The 20,308-nt window shown below is 40.4% G+C and overlaps 1 long non-coding RNA gene across 1 annotated transcript in view; it reads left to right on the plus strand.

Moving 5' to 3' along the window:
• Positions 1–16,792, plus strand: part of LOC134737823 (uncharacterized) — a 47,467-nt gene extending 30,675 nt beyond the window's left edge. Inside the window, exons 2-3 of the long non-coding RNA XR_010123153.1 lie at positions 12,282–12,389; positions 16,743–16,792. This is a non-coding gene — a long non-coding RNA (uncharacterized LOC134737823). The remainder of the gene's footprint in view (positions 1–12,281; positions 12,390–16,742) is intronic.
• Positions 16,793–20,308: the final 3,516 nt, after the last annotated feature.

Genomic DNA, 20,308 nt, shown 5'->3' on the forward strand with positions numbered 1-20,308 from the left:
GTCTCATGTTTGTAATCCCAGCACTTTGGGAGGCTTAGGTGGGCGGATCACTTGAGGTCAGAAGTTTGAGACCAGCCTGGGCAACATGAGGAAACCCCGTCTCTACTAAAAATGCAAAAGGAAAAAAAGTTAGCTGGGTGTGGTGGTGTGCGCCTGTAGTTCAGCTACTCAGGAAGCTGAGGTGGGAGAACCCCTTGACCCAGGAGGCAAAGGTTGCAGTGAGCTGAGATTGCAGCACTGCACTCCCTCCTGGGTGAGAGAATGAGACTCCATCTCCCAAAAAAAATAAAAAAAGATATTAATCAAGTTTAATCAAGTTTTTCAATATTTTCTTCATATTGCTTGTACTTCATTAAGCACAGTTTTCTCCACAGTTTTGTCTTCTTTAAGAAAATATATTATACAAAAGTCAAACTTAATAGGGCAAACTAAGCTGTTGTTATTTTCCATTTGAAAGTATATTTTACTTTATGAATGTCTTAAGTAAGGAGCCCAGCTGAGAGTAGCACTGGACCCATTGTAATTTACCATTTCTATTTTTTTTTTTTTTTGAGATGGAGTCTCTCTTTGTGCCAGGCTGGAGTGCAGTGGCAAGATCTTGGCTCACTGCAACCTCTGCCTCCCGGGTTCAAGTGATTCTCCTGCCTCAGCCTCCTGAGTAGCTGGGACTACAGGTGTGTGCCATCACTCCCAGCTAAGTTTTGTATTCTTAGTAGAGACAGGGTTTCACCATGTTGGCCAGGATGGTCTCGATCTCTTGACCTCGTGATCCGGCCACATTGGCTTCCCAAAGTGCTGGGATTACAGGTGTGAGCCACAGCGCCTGGCCGTAATTTACCATTTCTATAGGGGGCTATTACACATTTACAGAGCACTTGCATGGACATTATCTCAGGTGATTCCAGAGCTTAATGTTACAGATGAAGAAAATTGATATTTTAATTAGTGTATAGGCTGGGCGCGGGCTATAATCCCAGCACTTTGGGAGGCCAAGGCGGGCGGATCACTTGATGCTGGGAATTCAAGACCAGGCTACGCACTCCATCTCTACTCAAAAATACAAAAAAAAAAAAAAAAAAAAAAAATTAGTTGGGTCTGGAGGCGCACAGCTGTGGTCCCAGCTACTCAGGAGGCGAGGTGGGAGAATCACTTGAACCCGGGAGGTGGAGGCTTCAGTGAGCCAAGGTTGAGCCACTGCACTCCAGCCTGGGTGACAGAGTGAGAATCCATCTCAAAGAAAAAAAAAAAAAGAAAGTGAATAATGTTGCCTAAGGACATAAAGCTAGAAAGAGGTGACAAAAGGACATTGTTTAAAGAGTTAAATTTATCAAAATCAAACAGAAAATGTTTCTGGAATTATAAAGGAATCTAATAGAAAAACAAGGTTTAATTTTTAAGTATTTAAATCCAGATAATCTCTCAGGAATACAGCTTTTGTGGGATGTGAGCTTCCCTAGAGTATTCTTTGAAGTTTAATCTTTTCTTCCTGCCTTTTTGTTGAGAATTGCTAAAATATCACCACCACCATCACCACCACCACTGCCATCACCACCACCGCCACCAGCAGCAGCAGCACCACCACCCTCTTTTTACCCCAGGCTTATTTCAAATCCCACCACTAATATAATACACCAGCATTTATCAAGTGCTTACTGTGTATGAGGCACTGTAGTAAGCACCTTTCTGCATCACTTCATTTATTTCCTACAAAGACCCTGTAATGAAGGCACTATTATGATTATCACTTCCATTTTACAAAATGAAAGGGAAGGCTTAGCAAGAGAGATTATGAACCTTGCCCAAGTTCACACAGCCAAGATGTAGAGGAGCCAGGAATCAAATCCAGCTTTGTCTTCCTGAAGAGTCCCAGCTTTTAACCACTGAGAAGTAAGCCTAAGATATTTCTCTGGTTTCATTTCCTGGGAAGGTCCTGGACACTCTGTCAAGAAGCAGGGAGTATCTTGTTTTTCTTGAGTATCTTCATCTCTGGTGAGTGACAGGCTTGGGCAGCTCAGCCAGCAACCAGTCCTCAGGGGAGAGCTGGTATTTCACTCAGCCTGTTTCTCGTGTTTTTTGTCCTCTTTCTTTTGCCAACATAAGTTAGTGCCAATAAAAGATCATTGGCTTGTGAAGAAGATGCCAAAACAACTGTATAGGAAAATATCCTCAATAATAATACTCTGTGATTGGCACATGGTATCTGAAAATCTTCAAACATAGTGCAGCCTGCAGTTCCCTGAGTCACACACTCATCCCAAAAGACATTTCATGTGCCAGGGGAAGAAGGTGAAACAGAGATGGCCATTCTCAAAGTCTTCCCAAGGCAGTAACATGAGGCTGACTAGGAAGTTATCATTCCTGACCTTACCTTAGTAATAGGCAAAGAGATACAGAAGGCAAAGTTTGGTCCCTGGAGACAGTCTGGAAAGTCTGTTGCTCTACCGAGCTTGGCCAAAGCCTGAAACTATGCGAGGTGGTGGAAAAGTAATTAAATGCACAGGTTCTAGACTCAGACTTATTGGCTGAAGCTCAAATAACCAAATAATTCTATGCCTCAAATTTCTCATTTGTAAAATGGGCATGATACACTTGAGTGACTGCTTTGTAGAATTATTGTGAGGATTGTGAGATAGTTCTAGAGAGATGCTTAGCGAAGTGGCACCTTAGTTCCCAGTCAATGGTAAATGTATGTGTAAAACTCCAGTGGGAGCCAACTTCTTTTAACATAAGGTGTTGGTTATTAAGGAGGAAATCACAGCAATAAGAGAGAGGCATCCTGCCCTTGTGAGGAAAACATGTTAATGAGCACCTTGTCTATGGTGGTGGGTGTTTTGGATGGATTGAGTTATGTATTATTGTTACCATTTTATAAGTTAAAGTGTGGAAATTCAAGTAGTTTGCTCAAGTTAGGTGGGAAAACCATGATTATAACTTAGTTCTTTCTGAATTGTAAGGATTTCCACTCTAGTATGTCTCAGGTGCGCATTTTTAGACATAAGGTGTTAAGATGTTTCTATGAGCTAACACCTCAGCATGACTTAGCTCTGCTTTACTGGTGTAAGAAATCTGACTCTACAAAAGTGGAAAACTCAAATGCCCATGGGGTCCAGGGAGGGCAATCTGAGTGGATGTAAGAGAAATAGCAGGGCAAGCTGCATGATAGATAGCAAAGAAACCTGGGCCTAGCTGATAGACAATAGGAGATGGTGAGGACTGGGATTACCTGGCAAATGGGATAACTGGCGCAGGCTTGAGGTACAGCTGCTGCTCCTCTCCAGCATGTTTTAGCCATATTTGGAAGTGGGTCAGATCTTGCAATTTTTTTCAGAGAAGGTAGAAATCTAGATTTTTATGTGAAATCACATTAAACTTTTTTAAATTAAACTTTTTTATTTTGAGAAGATTGTAGATTCACATGCAGTTGTAAGAAGTAACACAGAGAGGTGCCTTATACCCTTACCCAGTTTCCCCCAATAGTAAGTTTGACATTGTGATTTACAATAAGAAATATGAATTTGATCTTTCTCCTCCTTTCCTGGCACACAGCTCCTAAAATGCTTGGACTCTCCAAAGTGATGTGTCTTGTTGTATGCTAATAAGATAGCTGATGGCTAGGGGCTCTTGATAGCCTTAGGATGGGAGCTGGGTGCCAGGGAAACTAACCCTGTGATTAGAGGATTGGAACTTTTAGCCCCATCCTCTCAACTTCTGAGGAAAGGAAAGGAGCTGAAGGTTGAGTTTATCACCAATGGTGAAGGATTTAATTAATCATGTCTTCATAATGAAATTCCATAATACCAAAAAGGACAGACTTCACAGAATTTCTAGTTTGCTGAACATGTGGGGGTACCAGGAGGGTGGCATGCCCAGAGAGGGCTTAGAAGCTCCATGCTCCTTGCCCCATATCCTGCTCTATGCATCTCTTCCATCTGGCTGTTCCTCAATTGTATCCTTTTATAATCCCTGGGTAAATGTAAGTAAAGGATCTCCCTGAGTTTTGTGGGCCATTTTAGCAAATGATGGAATCTGCAGGGAGGTTGTGGGAACCTCTGATTTATAATCGGTCAGTCAGAAGCACAGATAAACAACCTTGGACTAGCAATTGGCATCTGAAATGTGGGCAGTCCTGTAGGACCTAGTCTTTAACTTGTGGAATCTGATGTTATGTCCAGGTAGATCGTGGTCAGAATTGAATTGAATCATAGGAGTGGAGAATTGCTTGGTGTGTGGAGAAAATGTACCCCCCACATCTTGATAACCAGAAGTGATAAGTGTTGAGAGTATAGTAGGAGAAAACTGTTTGTTTGTTTTTTTGTTTGTTTGTTTGTTTGTTTGTTTGTTTTTTGAGGCAGGGTCTTACTCCAGTGCTCAGACTGGAGTGCAGTGGCATGATCATGGCTCACTGCAGTCTTGATCTCCTGGGCTCAGATGATTCTCCCACCTCAGCCTCCCGAGTAGCTGGGACTATAGGGATGTGCCACCATGCATGGTTGATTTTTGTTTTTTGAATTTTTTGTAGAGACAGCGTTTTGCCATGTTACTCAGGCTGGTCTCAAACTCCTGGGCTCAAGTAATCCACCCACCTCGGCCTCCCAAAGTACTGGGATTACACGTGTGAGCCATTTCTAATTGAATTATTTTAAGCTTTGAGAGTTTTTAAAATGTATTCTAGGTGCTCATCTTTGGTCAGATGTGTGATTTGTAAATTTTTTCTACCATTCTGTAACTTGTCTTTTTATTCCCTTAACAGAGTTTATAGGAAAGCAAATTAAAAAAAAATTGTGATGAAGTGAGTTTATTAACTTTTCCTTTTTTTGGCTTTTGTTATCAAGTCTAAAACTTTTCACCAAGTCTTAATTTCTGAAGATTTTCTATGTTTTTAATAGTTTTATAGTTTTACATTTTACATTTAAGTTCATGATCCATTTGAGCAAATTTTTATATAAGGTATGAGACCTAGGCAGAGAGTCATCTTTTTTGCTTACAGACGTTTATTTACTTCAGAATCACTTGTTGAAAGTCTTTCCTCCACTGAATTGCTTTAGCACATTTATCAAAAATATACTGGGCATATTTGAGTGGGTCTCCTGGGTTCTCCATTCTGTTTCATTAATATGTGAGTCTATCCTTTTGCCAATTCCATTTATTTAGGTCTTCTTTCCATTTATTAGGTTTTTATCACCATTGTGTAGTTTTCCAAATACAATTCCTATAGATGTTTTCTTAGAGTTTTATCTATTTCATTTTTTGTGCAATTGTAAATGATATTATACTTTTAATTTTAGAGTCCACATGCTTATTGTTAGTGTCTAGAAATACAATTGGTTTTTGCATGTTTATTTTGAATCCTGAGACCTTGCCAAACTCACTCATAGTTCTGACATATTTGTTTTTAGACTTCTTGGGATTTTCTATGACAATCATGTCCTTGACTCCTTTCCAAGTACTAACCAGGCACAACCCGCTTTAGCTTCTGAGATCAAACATTCAGGGTGGTATGGCCATAGACAATCATGTCCTCTTCTAAAAGATATAGTTTTCTTTCTTTCTTTCTTTCTGATTTGCATGTCTTTTATTTCATTTTCTTGCCTTATTACGATGGCTAGAATATTTAGTACCAAGCTGAATAAGTGTTGTGAGAGTGAACTTCCTGACTTGTTCTTCATCTTAGGGGGAAAGTACTCAGTCTCTCACCATTAGGTAAAACATTAGCTACAGTTTTTTTGTAGATGCTCTTTATCAAGTTGGGGAAGTTACCCTCTATTGCTATTTTCTTTTGAGGTTTTATCATAGCCTGTTAGTATGGTGGATTTCATTGATTAATATTCAAATAATAAACTAGGCAGGCTTGCATCTCTGGAAAAAACTTCACTTGGTCATAGTTTATAATTCCTTTTCATATATTGTTAATTCTATTTGCTAATATTTCGTTAGGGATTTTGGCATCTATATTTCTGAGGGATATTTGTCTATAGCTTTCTTTCTTTCTTTTGTACTGTCTCTGTCTGGTTTTTGTGTCTAGGCAAAACTAGGTACATAAAATAAATTGGAAAATATTCCCTCCTCTTCTATTTTCTGGGAGAGATTGTACAGATTAGTTTTTAGTTCTTTAAATGTTTGATACAATTCTCCAGTGATACCATATGTGCTTGGAAATTTTTTTCTTTTTAAAAAGGTTACCAATTCAATTTTCTTAAGATCTATAGGGCTGTCCAATCCCTAAAATTCTACAGATAAGAAATAGGCTGATAGAACTATGCAGCTGCAAACAAGCACTGCCTTTCATGGAAAAGAAAGGATGACTCCAAGAGTGGAACTGTGAGCTCAGAGTATAGAGCCTTGAGTCACAGAGGCCTTGAAACCTAAAAATTTGCCTAGCTGCATTTCCCAAAATTCCCAGCAATAACAAGCCCCAAAAGTTATTTGGGACTTCTGACTCCTTTCTTTCATTTTTCCTTTCAAATGGAAATCTCTACAATTGGTATATTATGGCAGTCCCATCATCCCATTATTGTATTTTGAAAAGAGATAATTTTTTTTGTTTTGTTTTTTAGAGATGGGGTCTCACTGTGTCACCTAGGATGGGGTACAGTGGTGGGATCATATCTCACTGTAGCCTCAAACTCTTGAGCTCAAGAGATCCTTCTGCCATGGCCTCCCAAAGTGTTGAGATTACAGGTATGAGCCTCTGCACCTGGCCCTGTTTTTGTTTTCAGTTTTATAGATCCTAGATGCAGAGGAATTTTACTCCAAGCTGATCATACTCAGAGTCCTACCCATATATATTTAAATGACATAGAAGAAGATATTTGGGGCTTCTAAGCTGGTGAGATTTAGATGAGAATTTGAACTTTGAGTTGATGCTGTAATGGATTGAGACTTTTGGGGACCTTGGGATGTGGCAAATGTATTTTACTTGTGGAACAGACATGAATCTCTGGGAGCAGACTATTGTAGGTAGAATAATGGCCTCCCAAAGATGTCTACATCCTTACCCTGGAACATATGAATATGTGACCTTTCGTGGAAAAAAGGACTTCATAGGTGTGATTAAATTAAGACTCTTGAGATGGAAAGATTATCCTGGTGAGCCAAATATAATTACAAAGTTCTTTATAAGTGAGTGTGAGGGGCAGGACAATCTTTGTCAGAGTGATACAATGCGAGAAAACATGACAGGTCATTACTGGCTTTGAAGATGGAAGGAACTCACAAGCCAAGGAAGGCAAGTAGCTTCAGGAAACTAGAAAAGACAAGGAAACAGATTCTTCCCTAGAGCTTCTATAAGGTAACACAGTCCTGACTCATCTTGATTTTAGCCCAGCAAAACCCATTTCAGAATTCTGACCTCCAGAGCTATAAGATAATAAATTTGTATTGTTTTAACTGACTGTATTTGTGATAATTTGTCACAGTGGCAATAGGAACTAATAGAAGTCCATATATTGAGCTTTCAAATTTTGATTTAAAAGCTAATACCTTTTAGTTCTGGGCTGGACAAAGTGGCTCACACCTGTAATCCAAGCACTTTGGGAGGCCGAGGTGTGGGAAATGGCTTGAGGCCAGGAGTTGGAAACCAGCCTGGTCAACACAGTGAGATTCCCCATCTCTGCAAAAGAAAAAAAATAAAAAAATCAGCCAGGCATGGTGGCACATACCTGTAGTCCCAGCTACTCTAGAGGCTGAGGCAGAGGATCATTTGAGCCCAGGAGGTCAAGGCTGTAGTAAGCTGTGATCACACCTCTGCACTCCAGCCTGGTCAACAAAGTGAGATCCTGTCTCAAAACAAAACAATCTTTTAGTTTTAAATTTTCCACTTGGTTCTTTTTTTTTTTTTTTTTTTTTTTTTTTTTACATCTTCTATTTCCCTGCTGATATTTTACATTTATTTGCTGAGGCAATTTTTCTATTTGTTTCAAGCAGGTTTATAACTGCTTGTTGAAGCATTTTCATCATGGGCTGCTTTAAAATCTCTGTTAGATAAATTTACTATCTCTGTTATCTCAGTGTTGGCACCTATTGTAGGACTTATTTCATTCAGTTTGAGAGCAGCTTCCTGGTTCTTGGGATGATGACTGACTTTTTATTGAAACCTGTACATTTTACATTTATGTTATTAGGCTCTAAATGTTCTGTAAATCTACTCTTTTAGCTAGTCTCCTCTGACACCATTCCAGCAGGGTAAGAGGGGCCTGCCACCTTATAACTTTCAGGTTGTGGTAGAAGTCCAGGCTTACCACTTGGCCTCTGTTGACAGGTGGTGAGGGTTCAAAAAACTCCTTATTACTGCTGGTGGGATGGGGATTTCAGTGGTTGGGGCGTCTTCATTACTGCTGGCTAGGAGTGAAAGTTCTTATACTCTATGAGGCCTCCTCTCACACCTTCCTATTGGAGAATGAGAGATGTGCCTCATCACTGCTGCATAGTGGTGAGACTCCAGGCTCCCCACGTTGGGGAAGGTTAGAGCTGCCTACTGGTCATAGTAGATGAAAGTCCTGGCTCGTTCCTTGGCTTTCACTGACACCACCCCGGTGAGGTGGTTGGAGTGCCTTGTGATATAGCCTCCTGATGGTGGAAGTTGAAGTTCTGTAGTGGGCTTTGCTGTTGTGGGTGAAGTGGGGCCACATTTCCCCCCAGCACTCATCTAGTGTTTGGTTGGAGTAGAGCAGTTATTGTCTGAAAGTTTTCTGTTTTGCTAGGTTGCTTTTTCCCTGTTTTTCTGGCTAGGGATAGCACACTTTTCTTGGCACTATTTTTGTCTGCTCCTGTTGGTGTTTCTGGGTTGCGGGCTTCTTCAGTTCTAAGTCTGGGATGTATGAGTCAAAAAGAAAACCCATGGAACTCACTAATTTGCTGTTTCTCAGGTCCTAAGTCTCTATCTAATCTGGCTTCTTCTCTTTACATTTTGGAGCCATTTATATTTTATAAATAATGTCTAGGATTTTTTGTTGCCCTCAGTGAGAGGAATAGGGAAAAAGTATGTCTATTCCATCTTCTTGGAGGCGAAAATCTCCCTTCATTTTTTAATACTGACAGCTAGTAAAAAGAAAATCAACACACTTTGGAAAGGGGCATCAAAGAAAAGAGATCTATAGACCCCATTTGGCCTAAGGGTGACTTTTTGTGATTTCTATGCTAACAGGAGGGCATTGAAGGAATAAGAATCTTTACTTGTGTGTGGTGATGTGGTCAGGAGGTATGGTGGGAAAAAGGGAGAGATAATAGAGATAATGTTGGAGCTTGGGGATCCATGCGGCATGGCTTAGAAGTCAGACACTTCTAAAACAGATCACAGCAGGTCTCTTGAGGGAGCACTCCTGGCTTCTGGGAAAACTTTAGTGCTTGAAATGCTGTGTTCAAGTTTGTTGGAGTACTGTGAAACTAAAAAAAAAAAATATTTACTTAAAAGAAAAGTGCTTTTCTGATTATAAAATTAATATGGTTTCCTGTTGGAAAATTAGGAAAACACAGACAAAGAGAAAGAAGGAAATAATACTTAAACCGTTTTTCCAGAGACTACTGTTAATATTTTAGTGTGCTCCTTCCATTCATTTTTTAAGTCTGTCTATCATGTATGTAAATGACACTGTGGCTATTCTTTTTGCATACTTTTAACTACTTTATTCGACTTTAATTATATCATAAATGTATTCCCCTGGCAATGCATATTTTGGAGAGAGTGTGACTTTTGATAGCTTCGTTGTATTTCATTATGTGAAATTTAGCAACAGTTCTACTGTTAAATGTTTTGTTGTTTATGACTTCTCAGTATCATACATAGTGCTGTGATGAGAATGTAAGAAATATTTGGCCACATGTCTCATTAATTTTTAGAACTGGGATTACTTGAGCAAAAGGCATTTAAGGCTTTTGATTTATATAATTGGATTATTCTCCAGAAAGATTACCAATTCACATTCCCATCAGTGGTATGTAAATCCCTGCTACACTGCAGTCTTGCAGGTATTGAGTGTTATCATTTAAAAAAATCTTCACAAATTTGAAGCCAAATAGGTATCATATTATCTAACTTATATTTATTTTACCAGTAATTGCCACTAAAAATTAAATAGCATTTCTCTTTTCATCTTAATTTTTTTCTGATAACTGCTTTTTGTTATTTGTACTTTTTTTTTCCTATTGTGCTTTTCTTCTTGTTTGTTAAATGTGTTACAAGGATGTTTTTCAAGTTTGTCACTGTCTTTTAATTTTGTATGTGATGATTACTTTTGAAATAGAGCAGTTTACAATTTCAAATCTATTATTCTTTCCTTGGATTCCTAATGAACTTTTGTGCTTACAAGGTCCTTCCCTGCCAGTCCAGTTTTATCTGTCACTGCATATCGAGTGACCTCAAAACTTAATAGCTTAAAACAACAACTGTTTTATTGTATTTTATAATTTTTTTTAGGTCAAGGATTTGGGCAGGGCTCAGCTGGTGGGTTTTCTGCATTATGCATGGTGTTGACAGAAGTCATTCAATGTTAATTAGCTGGTGGATGGGCTGATTTGGAGAGTCCAAGATGGTGTAGGTCATGTGTCTGGTGACTTGGTGAGAATGGCTGGAAGGCTAGGCTCAGCAGAGATGCCCTACAGAGTGCTTGCTTGCAGCTCATCCAGTGATCTCGGGGTAGTTAGCACCTTTACATGGCAGCCCAGGGCTCCAAAAGCAAGTGTTCTAGGAAACAAAGAGGAAGCTGTAAGCCCTTTTATAACAAAGCCTTGGACATCAGCTACTCTGTTTTTGAATGCAGTCTCAAGCCTACTCACATTCAAGTGGGTGTCATGGGAGGTATAGCACGGAATCTGTGGCCATATTTTAAAATTGCCACAGCACCCCAAGATAGGTTAAATGTACACTTATATTTTCTTCTAGCTTGTTTATGCCCCCTCCCTCCTCCTGCCCCTCCTCTTCCTTTTCCTCCTCCTCCTCTTCCTTTTCTTCCTTTATAGAAATATTAAATCCTTAATCCATATGGAGATAATTTTATACAGATTTATAATGAGGTTCAAATTTGAATTTTTTCCCTAGTAAACGGTTTCACTGTAATTTTTTTTTTTGTTGGATAATCATTTCTTTACTGACAGCTGCTAACTTTTGTAGACACTAGGGACCGTGTGAATATTCTGTTAATGGAGAAAAAAATACCCTTCATGCTTTATGCTTCATTTTCTAGCATTTGTCTCCCTAGTCCAGCTTTCAGTCTGAGAAGCAACCAAGCACACTGCTGATGCTGGGCTGGTCAGTGTGTGTCTGGGTGGCTTGGTTTCTCTGGGTTGCTTGCTTTCCAGGTGGACTTTCTTGGCTAGAAGAGCTCTGAGACACAGGGCCTGATTGTTGACCTCATTTAGAGGGGCTCTTACTTTTCAATCTACTCAAAATAGCAGGCTCTAGTACTTTTGAGAGTTCTGTCCCTTGGACTATTGCCCTGGGATGTGTCTGAGGTAGTTTTGTTGTTATGATTCTAAGTGTGATAGTTCCTGGGGGAGACTATTTCTGAGATAAAGTAACTTGACTGTTTCTAGTGGGCAGAGCATTAACTCATTTCATTAACATACTAAGCTAAAAGAGGAGAGAAACTTCCATACCACAGGAAGGTTTCCCTACAACCTCTCCCTCTATCTCAAGATCTTATCTAACCCTGGCTCCACTCAACATTCCTCCACTCCGGAAGGACCTTCTGACCTGGCCCAGCTTCCTCACCCACATCTCGACTTCCTCCTTTCTACTTCTGTTATCACCAAGAAGTGCAGAGCTCAGCCCTGTGTCAGAGCTCTTGAAATGCTAAATCCTGCTTGGTCATTCGTTTTATTAATAACTACCAACCCTATTGCTGTTGTTGCTGCTGCTATTCACTTGCCTATATACCCTATAATCTGCTAGTTTTACCATAATTTCTTATTTAATTCCACCCAACAGTTTGAGATAGTTACTAGTATTCCCATTTTTTAAAATGAGTGGACGGTGGTTTAGAGATGTTGAAAAATGTGTTCAAGCTGTATAGTTAGTAAATAAATGATGGAGCAGGACTTTTAAGTTTGGTAGTCTGCTAATTTTTAGACACTGTGTTTCTTCCTCCCTTCTCTCATAGTAATCCCCAGTTCCTAACTATAAGTGGGTATTTCCACTTTTCTTCCCTGGAAAAGGGCCACATGCTGCTGATATTGTGGGTCACAGGGAGGGACATCTACTTGAGGACATACAATCCCTGTCTGGCAGGGACCCACATTTGAAACTCAGTCCTCCTGAACATTTACTTACCTGATCCCTCTGCTTCCAGCCAGCTCTTGCTGATGGGCAGGAGCCTCATTATCTTAAGACAACACACAGTGGAGACGTGCTTTACGTAATTGGCCTGCCCTGTGAAAACTCCTGGCTGTTTTTTCAGGTGAGTTTTCTTGTAACTTAACTGCAGCTCCGTGACTTACTGCTTCTTTTCCAGGCTCTTCTAGGGAAAATTTGCATCTGTGGCCTTACTCCAGGACACACCCTAGTCTTCTCTGGAGAGAAGCATAGTCAGGGAAGGAAGAGATTTCGTAATGTGGACAGTGTTCAGTGTTCATCGCTGAGAAATCTGAGTGTCAGTTTGCATTCATCATGGGCGGAGGGCCCCGCAGCTGGCGGAAGGCCAGCTGCAGTGTAAAGGTAGGACTGAATGGCGAGGACTGCCTGGGGTGGAGGAGTAGAGAAATCAAAGGACGCTCCCTGAGGTTATGCCCCTTTGCTCCCTGTGTTCATTTTCTGGAGCTGCCATAACAAAATACACAGCCTGGTTGGCTTAAACAACAGGAATTTATTGTCTTACAGTATTGCAGGCTGGAAGTCCAAGATCAAGGTGTCTTCAGGTTTGGTTTCTCCTGAGGCGTCTCTTCTTGACTTGCAGATCATTGCCTTCTTGCTATGTCCTCAGATTGTCTCTCTTTTGTGTGCCCCTGGTATCTCTTTTTGTGTCCAAATTTCCTCTTCTTATAAGGACAATAGTCAAAATGGATTAGGGCCCACCCTAATGACCTCATTTTAACTCAATCACCTTTTAAAGGACCCTAGCTCCAAATACAGCCACATTCTGAGGTCCCAGTGGTTAGATCATTAGCAGGTGACTCTTAGGGGGAACATAATTCAGCCCAAATGACTCCCTTTTGGCCATTCTGAGACTACTAAGCAGTGGAGACCTGAGCTTTTAGCACCTCTGGTCCTGCCAGACCTCAGAGAGCATGAATGGGAGAGAGAATGGCCAACCTAAGGTTAAGTAAATGAATAATGAGTCACAAGTGTGGCAACAATTTGATCATCAAATTTTGTGTTTAATATAAATCTTGGTGAAGGAAACTTATTGGCATGTCTTCAGGGTCAAACAGTTCTCCTACCTATTTTTCTATTTCTTTCACAAGGAATTAGATGTTTTCAAGTTAAAAAAAAAAAAGAAAGAAAAAACTAAATCTTTATAAAACCTTAGCAGAGTCTCCAGGGAAGTTGTGAATTGTGTGTTTTGGTCCATAAAAAAAAATACTGTACTCTCCAGAGGAAGGCATTGGTCAATTTTGTAATAGAGACTGAAACTGAGGCCAAATATTACCATTTCACTCTTGATATTTATCTGGATTAGGATGTGTACAAACCTTGTGACCTAGCATTACAAGAAGATTTTGTTTGCTTTGCATTAGTGAGCCTACTTTAACATTTGCTATACTAGAAGATTTTGGTAGTGCCTTGCTTCTATTGCAGCCTATATGGGTAATGATTGTAAAATCATCTTGAGCTAATGCTTCTGAAAAGGCTTTATCTCTGAAACCAGATTGTAGCTCTGAGTAAGAAGGGTCCTTGTCTTACATTGGCTTGATTCTCCTAAGCATAAAATTGGAGTAATTTTACTCATTACCTACTACTTAGAGGTCCAACCTTCTCTGCTGCAGACACTGTTGGTTGCCCATCAGGGAGTTGTTTCCCCCTTTTTACCTTGCTATCAAAACCCTGATTTTAGTAACCCTCCTCTGAGAGGTCATGTTCTTTTTAAGAATTTAGTCTCTACCCAGCCATAGAAGGTGAATCTTCATTGGTTTAGGCCAATTTATGGTGGCCTTTCCTTGTCTGGTGATTGTTTAATTAGGGATAGACTATGCTGATTCTTGACAAGGAAATATAAGGGGACATCTGGTAGAGGGACACAAGATTGGGACATTCTCTTTTTCTGCCTCTGAAGATTGTTGATAGCATGTGAGAACTGACCCACAGCAGATCTTGAGATTGTGGGGGAAAACTGCAGAATAGCCGAGCTAGATTCATACTGTATCTGTGTCAGTGAATTAATCCACTTTGAAATTGCTCTACCTCCACACTTCATGTTATGCACAATAATAAATGTCCTTATTGTTTAAGCTACTCTTGGTTAGATCTTCTATCATTTGCTACCCAAATTGTCTTACACAGACTTTGGAAAGTTGATGTTGCCTGGGAAGCTGAGTGTCTTGGTCCATTTTGTGTTGCTGTAAAGGAATATCAGAAACTAGGTAGTTTATAAAGAAAAAATTATAAAGAAAATTATAAAGAAATTATAAATAATTATAAAGAATTATAATAAATAAAGAATTATAATGATTATAAAGAATTATAATAAAGAATTATAAAGAAATTATAAAGAAAATTATAAATAAAGAATTATAAAGAAATTATAAAGAAAATTATAAAGAAAAAATTATTTGGATCACAATTCTGATGGCTATAGAGCTCAAGATTGGGCATTTGCATCTAGTGAGGGCCCCAGGGGGCTTCCACTCATGGTGGAAAGTGAAAGGGAGCCAGCATGTGCAGAAATCACATGGTGAGAGAGGAAGCAAAAGAAAGGTTGGTGGTGCCAGGCTCTTTTTAACAACCAGCTCTCATGAGAACTAATAGAGTGAGAACTCACTCGTCTCCTAGGGAGGGCATTGCTCTATTCATGAGGGATCCACCCCCATGACCAAAACACCTTCCATTAGGCCCCACTTCTAATACTGATGTTCAAATTTTAATATGACGTTTGGAAGCAACAAACATCCAAACCATAGCACCAAGTCAAAAAACTTCCTTTGTCACATATGAAAAAAGAAAGAAGGCAGCCATATTTGACTAGCAGTTCTGGCTGGTCTGTCTCCTGAAGAAGCTTCTCTGCTAATGTTCTTCAAAAACCTGCTACTGATGAGAAAACTATTTCCTAAGATTGAGCTGGTTCAAAAAGAGAATACAATCAATAGGTAGCAAAGAAAGATCTCTTCCCATGTGACAGGAGACAGGATTCATTGTTGATGATTTTCTGGATACCAAGAAGAGATTCAAGCCAGGTAGGCATTAGTTGATTGTAGCAATTTTTGCACAAACATGATGTCAAAGTGTGACACTCACCTTGCCAACTTGAGATTGAGGTAAGGATCTAGGTGTCAGGCCTCTGAGCCCAAGCTAAGGCATCATATCCCCTGTGACCTGCACGTATACATCCAGATGGCTTGAAGCAACTGAAGATCCACAAAAGAAGTGGAAATAGCCTTAACTGATGACCATTGTGATTTGTTTCTGCCACCCTAACTGATCAATGTACTTTGTAATCTCCCCCACCCTTAAGAAGGTTCTTTGTAATTCTCCCCACTCTTGAGAATGTACTTTGAGATCCACCCCCCTACCCGCAAAACATTGCTCCTCACTCCACCGCCCATCCCAAAACCTGTAAGAACTAATGATAATCCCACCACCCTTTGCTGACTCTCTTTTCGGACTCAGCCCCCACTGCACCCAGGTGAAATAAACAGCCTTGTTGCTCACACAAAGCCTGTTTGGTGGTCTCTTCACATGGATGCGTGTGACACTAGCCAGGGATGGAGAGTGTGTAATACTGAGAGTAGGGTGAGAAATGAGCACTGTACCCAGGTGTAGGGGCATGCTGGCAAGCACACATCTGATACTAGGGAGCAATGAGAGCTGCCTGTGTTGGGATTTCAAACACGAATAAATTGATTAATTGGACTGACAGTCATTGAGTGCATAGAGTATGTCAGGCAAGATGCTTGAGAAAGAAGGAAACGTGGTCTTTGCCCACAAGGAACATACAGTCTACTGTACAGTCCAGCCTTTAGGCAATCCCTCCCCAACCCCACCACTGTATGTCAGTCCCAATTTGGTGCCTTGATGCTTTAGACATCTCCTCCCACTGCTAAGTTATAGTATTATTGGAGTAAAAATGCATGTATGCCAGCTGCTCTTACACATATTCTATATGATAGAATCCTTGTTATCAGGATTCAGAATTGTAGTCAGTTTAAGGCTGTGAAGAGTAACTAAGCACCTACTATGAGCCAGTTGGTGTAAGACATACAGAGGTGAATGAGCTATCGTGTACTTCTAGGAAACAATAGCTCAGTTGGAGTTATATGATTTGCACACTAAAAGTCAGAGAAAGCAACTAGGTGACAAGCAGCATATGAATGGAGCAGACAATAAATGTCAGAGGAGTTTAATTCAATTCAACTTATATATGTTGAGCCCTTCAGTCTGTCAAGTGTGAATCAGGCCCCTAAGACATAGGAATGGATGAATTCAATTCTTTCCCTTCTAGGAGCTCACTGTGAAAAAATGATACAATACTACTAGTTGTAATTAGCTGACATTTATTGAGGACTAATTATTATTAAACACATCTATATGCTTTCTATATAATAGCTCATTTAGTAACTAATCCTGTGAGGTAGATGCTAATGTTATCCCTATTTTACAGATAAGGAGACTGAAGCATCTAGAGTTGGAGTAATTTCCACAAGATCACAGGTTAGTATGACAGGTAAGAGATTAATGAAGAATTTATTCGTCAATCTTACCTGTAATAGGTCTAGATATGGAAGAGCTAGGATCTTTAGGCAGAAGATCTGTGATAACAATGAATTGCTAGCCTACTATGGGACAGTGATATGGAGCAGGGAGTGGGTTAAGTTGCGTGAATATTCCCTCAGCACTGCTAGAAACCACAGAGCCCAGTGATATCACTGCCAGACAATTATGCAGTGCCTAAAACCATCGAGAATAGGAATCTGAGCTTGAGGCCAGCCTGGGCAACATGCCTAGAACCTCATTTCAAAGAGAAAAAAGTAGCCGGGTATGGTGGTGAGCAACTGTAGACCCAGCTACTTGGGAGGCTGAGGTGGGTAGATGACTTGAGCGCAGGAGTTTGAGACTGCAGTGAGCTCTGATGACATCACCGAACTCCAGCCTGGGTGACTGAGCAGACCCGGTCTCAAATTTAAAAAAAAAAAAAAAAGAAAGAAAGAAAGAGAAGGAAAGAAAGAGAAAGAAAGAGAAAAAGAAAGAAAGAAAGAAAGAAAGAAAGAAAGAAAGAAAGAAAGAAAGAAAGAAAGAAAGAAAGAAAGAAAAAGAAAATAGGAATCTTAGAGGGAAAGTAAATTGTGGTAGGGTGGCAGCTTTCTTCTGTCCCATGTGCTGAGCCGAGGTTTCTTTGGTACATTTCGTAGTGGAACACCTTGTGTTAGGATTTCGTGGAAAGTTAGTGAATACAACCATGTTAGAATTCCATGGAAAGTTAAATCAGACTAGGAGGCCAATCTCCCCAGTCATGCTATCTAAGAAAGGTCATCATCAGCAACACCCACTGAATGCCAGAGGGGGCTCCTTGGTACCCCGCTTTGGGCTCAGATAGACTGAGGAGTATGGGGAAGGCAGTTCCTGGTCTGCATCATATTCTCCTCCTGAGGGACCCAGGAACTCTCTTCTGCTAGGCAAGTCCTAAGTAATCTTTTCAAAATGATACAACCCATGATAAGTCTTACCCTGGGATGGCATATGACCTACATTTGATAGGGGTTATAATCTTTCATCTACAAGGCTATGGACAGCTCCAAAATGAGTAGTTCCTTTACATTGTAAGGATAGATTTCTATTCCCTGGAAGTGAGTTCTTGAATTCACCATGACCTCCAATCTGCATTCTACACATTTTTCTTCATTCTTGGTATATTTCATACCTTATCCTGTAGGTAGGAGCCAATTAACTACCCAACAACCTTCCCACTACCCCCACCAAACTAATTTATCTATATTTCCTAGAAGAATCTTTTGAATAGAAGACGATGCTCCTCAGTCTCCAGGAAGAATCTAAAATGGGCAAATAGGAAAGAAAGTCAGAGAGCAAAAGATAAATCTCTCTTAAAGCATTTGTTCATTCATTAAAAAAAATATTTATTAACTGCTACTCAGGAGGCTGAGGCATGAGAATTGCTTGAACCTGGGAGGTGGAGGTTGCAGTGAGCCGAGATTGTGCCACTGGACTCCAGCATGGACGATGGAGTGAGATGCTGTGTCAAAAAAACACAAAATGTTTATTGAGGTCCTACTTGGTGCTATGCTCTGTGATAGACACTAGAGACGCTGTCATGAACAAGATAAACATCTCTGCTCTCAGGAGTTTAGAGTCTGAAAAAGACAGAGAAGGTGACAAAATATTCAATTATAAATTTGAATAAGTACTTCAAAGGATAAAAACTGGATAATAAGAGGCAAAGGGTGGAGGGGCTAACCTACTGTACTTTTGTGGTCAAGGAAGGAGGTCACATTAAAACAAGACCTGAGGATCAAGGAATCAGTTGTGAAAAATCTTTCTAGGAGAGGTATACACTGTACTTTGAGACACTGTGGTAAGAAGAGACTTGAGTGTTCAAAGAATTAAAAGACAGGTCATGTGGCTGGAATATTGAGGGGAAGGAGAGAATTAGAAAATGAGATTGGGGCTGGGTGTGGTGGCTCACACCTGTAATCCCAGCACTTTGGGAAGCTGAGGCAGAAAGATCCCTTGAGTCCAGGAGTTCGAGACCAGCTTGGGCATCATATTGAAACCCCATTTCTACAAAAAATACAAAAATTAGCTGGCCATGGTAGCACATGCCTATAGTCTCAGCTGCTTGGGAGGTTGAGATGAGGCAGGAGGACTGCTTGAGCTTGGGAAGTTGAGGTTGCAGTGAGCTATGATCTTGCTGCTGCACTCCAGCCTGGGTGACAGAGTGAGACCCTGTAACAAAAAAAAAAGGAAAAAAAAAAAGAAAAGAAAATGAGATTGGAGAGGTTGGAGAGGTTGGCAGGGGCTGTGGAAAGGATTTGGACTTTGGATGTTATTCCAAATGTGGTGGGAAGTCAGCCTCGAAATGGCAGCTCCCCCACTCTGCTACCATTTACTAAAAACTATGTAATATCATTTCTAGAGTGCAGGAAAGAATGCTTGCATGTGGAGTGATAAGGGAGGAATAATTGGTTTCCTATGATATCACCAGGCTTTTGAAAGAAGTGTGCCTGACTATAAACAATGCTATGTCAAGTACGTGATTTACAATATCAAGATTAGCACTATTAATATAATAAATTGCCCTTCAAAAGAGAACTTGATGAACCAATGTTTTAAAAGGAAGTTCTGATTGAGGTAATTGTAAAACTTTCAGATTTGACTCAGTTTCCCATCCAACTTCCTCAGTGATATAACCAAAGTGACACAGGGTCAAAATAAGTACATCTTTATTGAGTATATATTCCATGCCTAACACCGTGATAGATGTGGTGGCTTCAAAGACATGTGGATGGCCTCTGCCCTCAAGGACTTTAAAATATAGTAGGGTTGGTAGAAAGAGTACACCAGCACAATCACTCGAAGTGCATATAACCTCCGCTTTGGATTTCTAATTGGCACATCACACCCAGAATTCAATCTGATCAAGGGATGAGGATTGGAGGGATAACTTAGGAGTCATTAATGAGGGTTGGCCAAGCAAAGAGGTGAGCAAGAATGATGAGATTCTGCTTACACAGTGTTATTTCTTCCCACAGGATTATTCTAGGCACCTGAATAGAACAGCCAGCCAGGATGGCTTGTTCCTGCTCTCCTATGCTTCTATCATTGGCAGTAAACTTGTGTAAACACTGGGACCCCTGGATACCATGGTAATTTCCCAGACTTTGAAATTACCATGGGTGGGGCCTATCCCCATGTCATACTTCCCCTTTTTGATACAAAGCATGGAATAGGAAGGAAAACAGGGTTCCACAGAACTTATGTAGAGAAATCCTAGGTGCTCAGGCTTAAATGCCTCTGAGATTGTAGGCTGGCATGGCAGAATTCAGAGTCTGAGCCTTTCATCTTGAGCTGTAGCAGGACCAGCCGCAGACAAAACTCCTCAGACAAAACTCCTCAGACACCAAGTTAAAGAAGGAAGGGGTTTATTTGGCCGGGGGCATCGGTAAGACTCGTGTCTCAAGAGCCGAGCTCCCTGAGTGAGCAATTCCTGTCCCT

The sequence above is a fragment of the Pongo pygmaeus genome, chromosome 1 (genome assembly GCF_028885625.2).
Source record: "Pongo pygmaeus isolate AG05252 chromosome 1, NHGRI_mPonPyg2-v2.0_pri, whole genome shotgun sequence".
NCBI classification, from domain to species: Eukaryota; Metazoa; Chordata; class Mammalia; order Primates; family Hominidae; genus Pongo; species Pongo pygmaeus.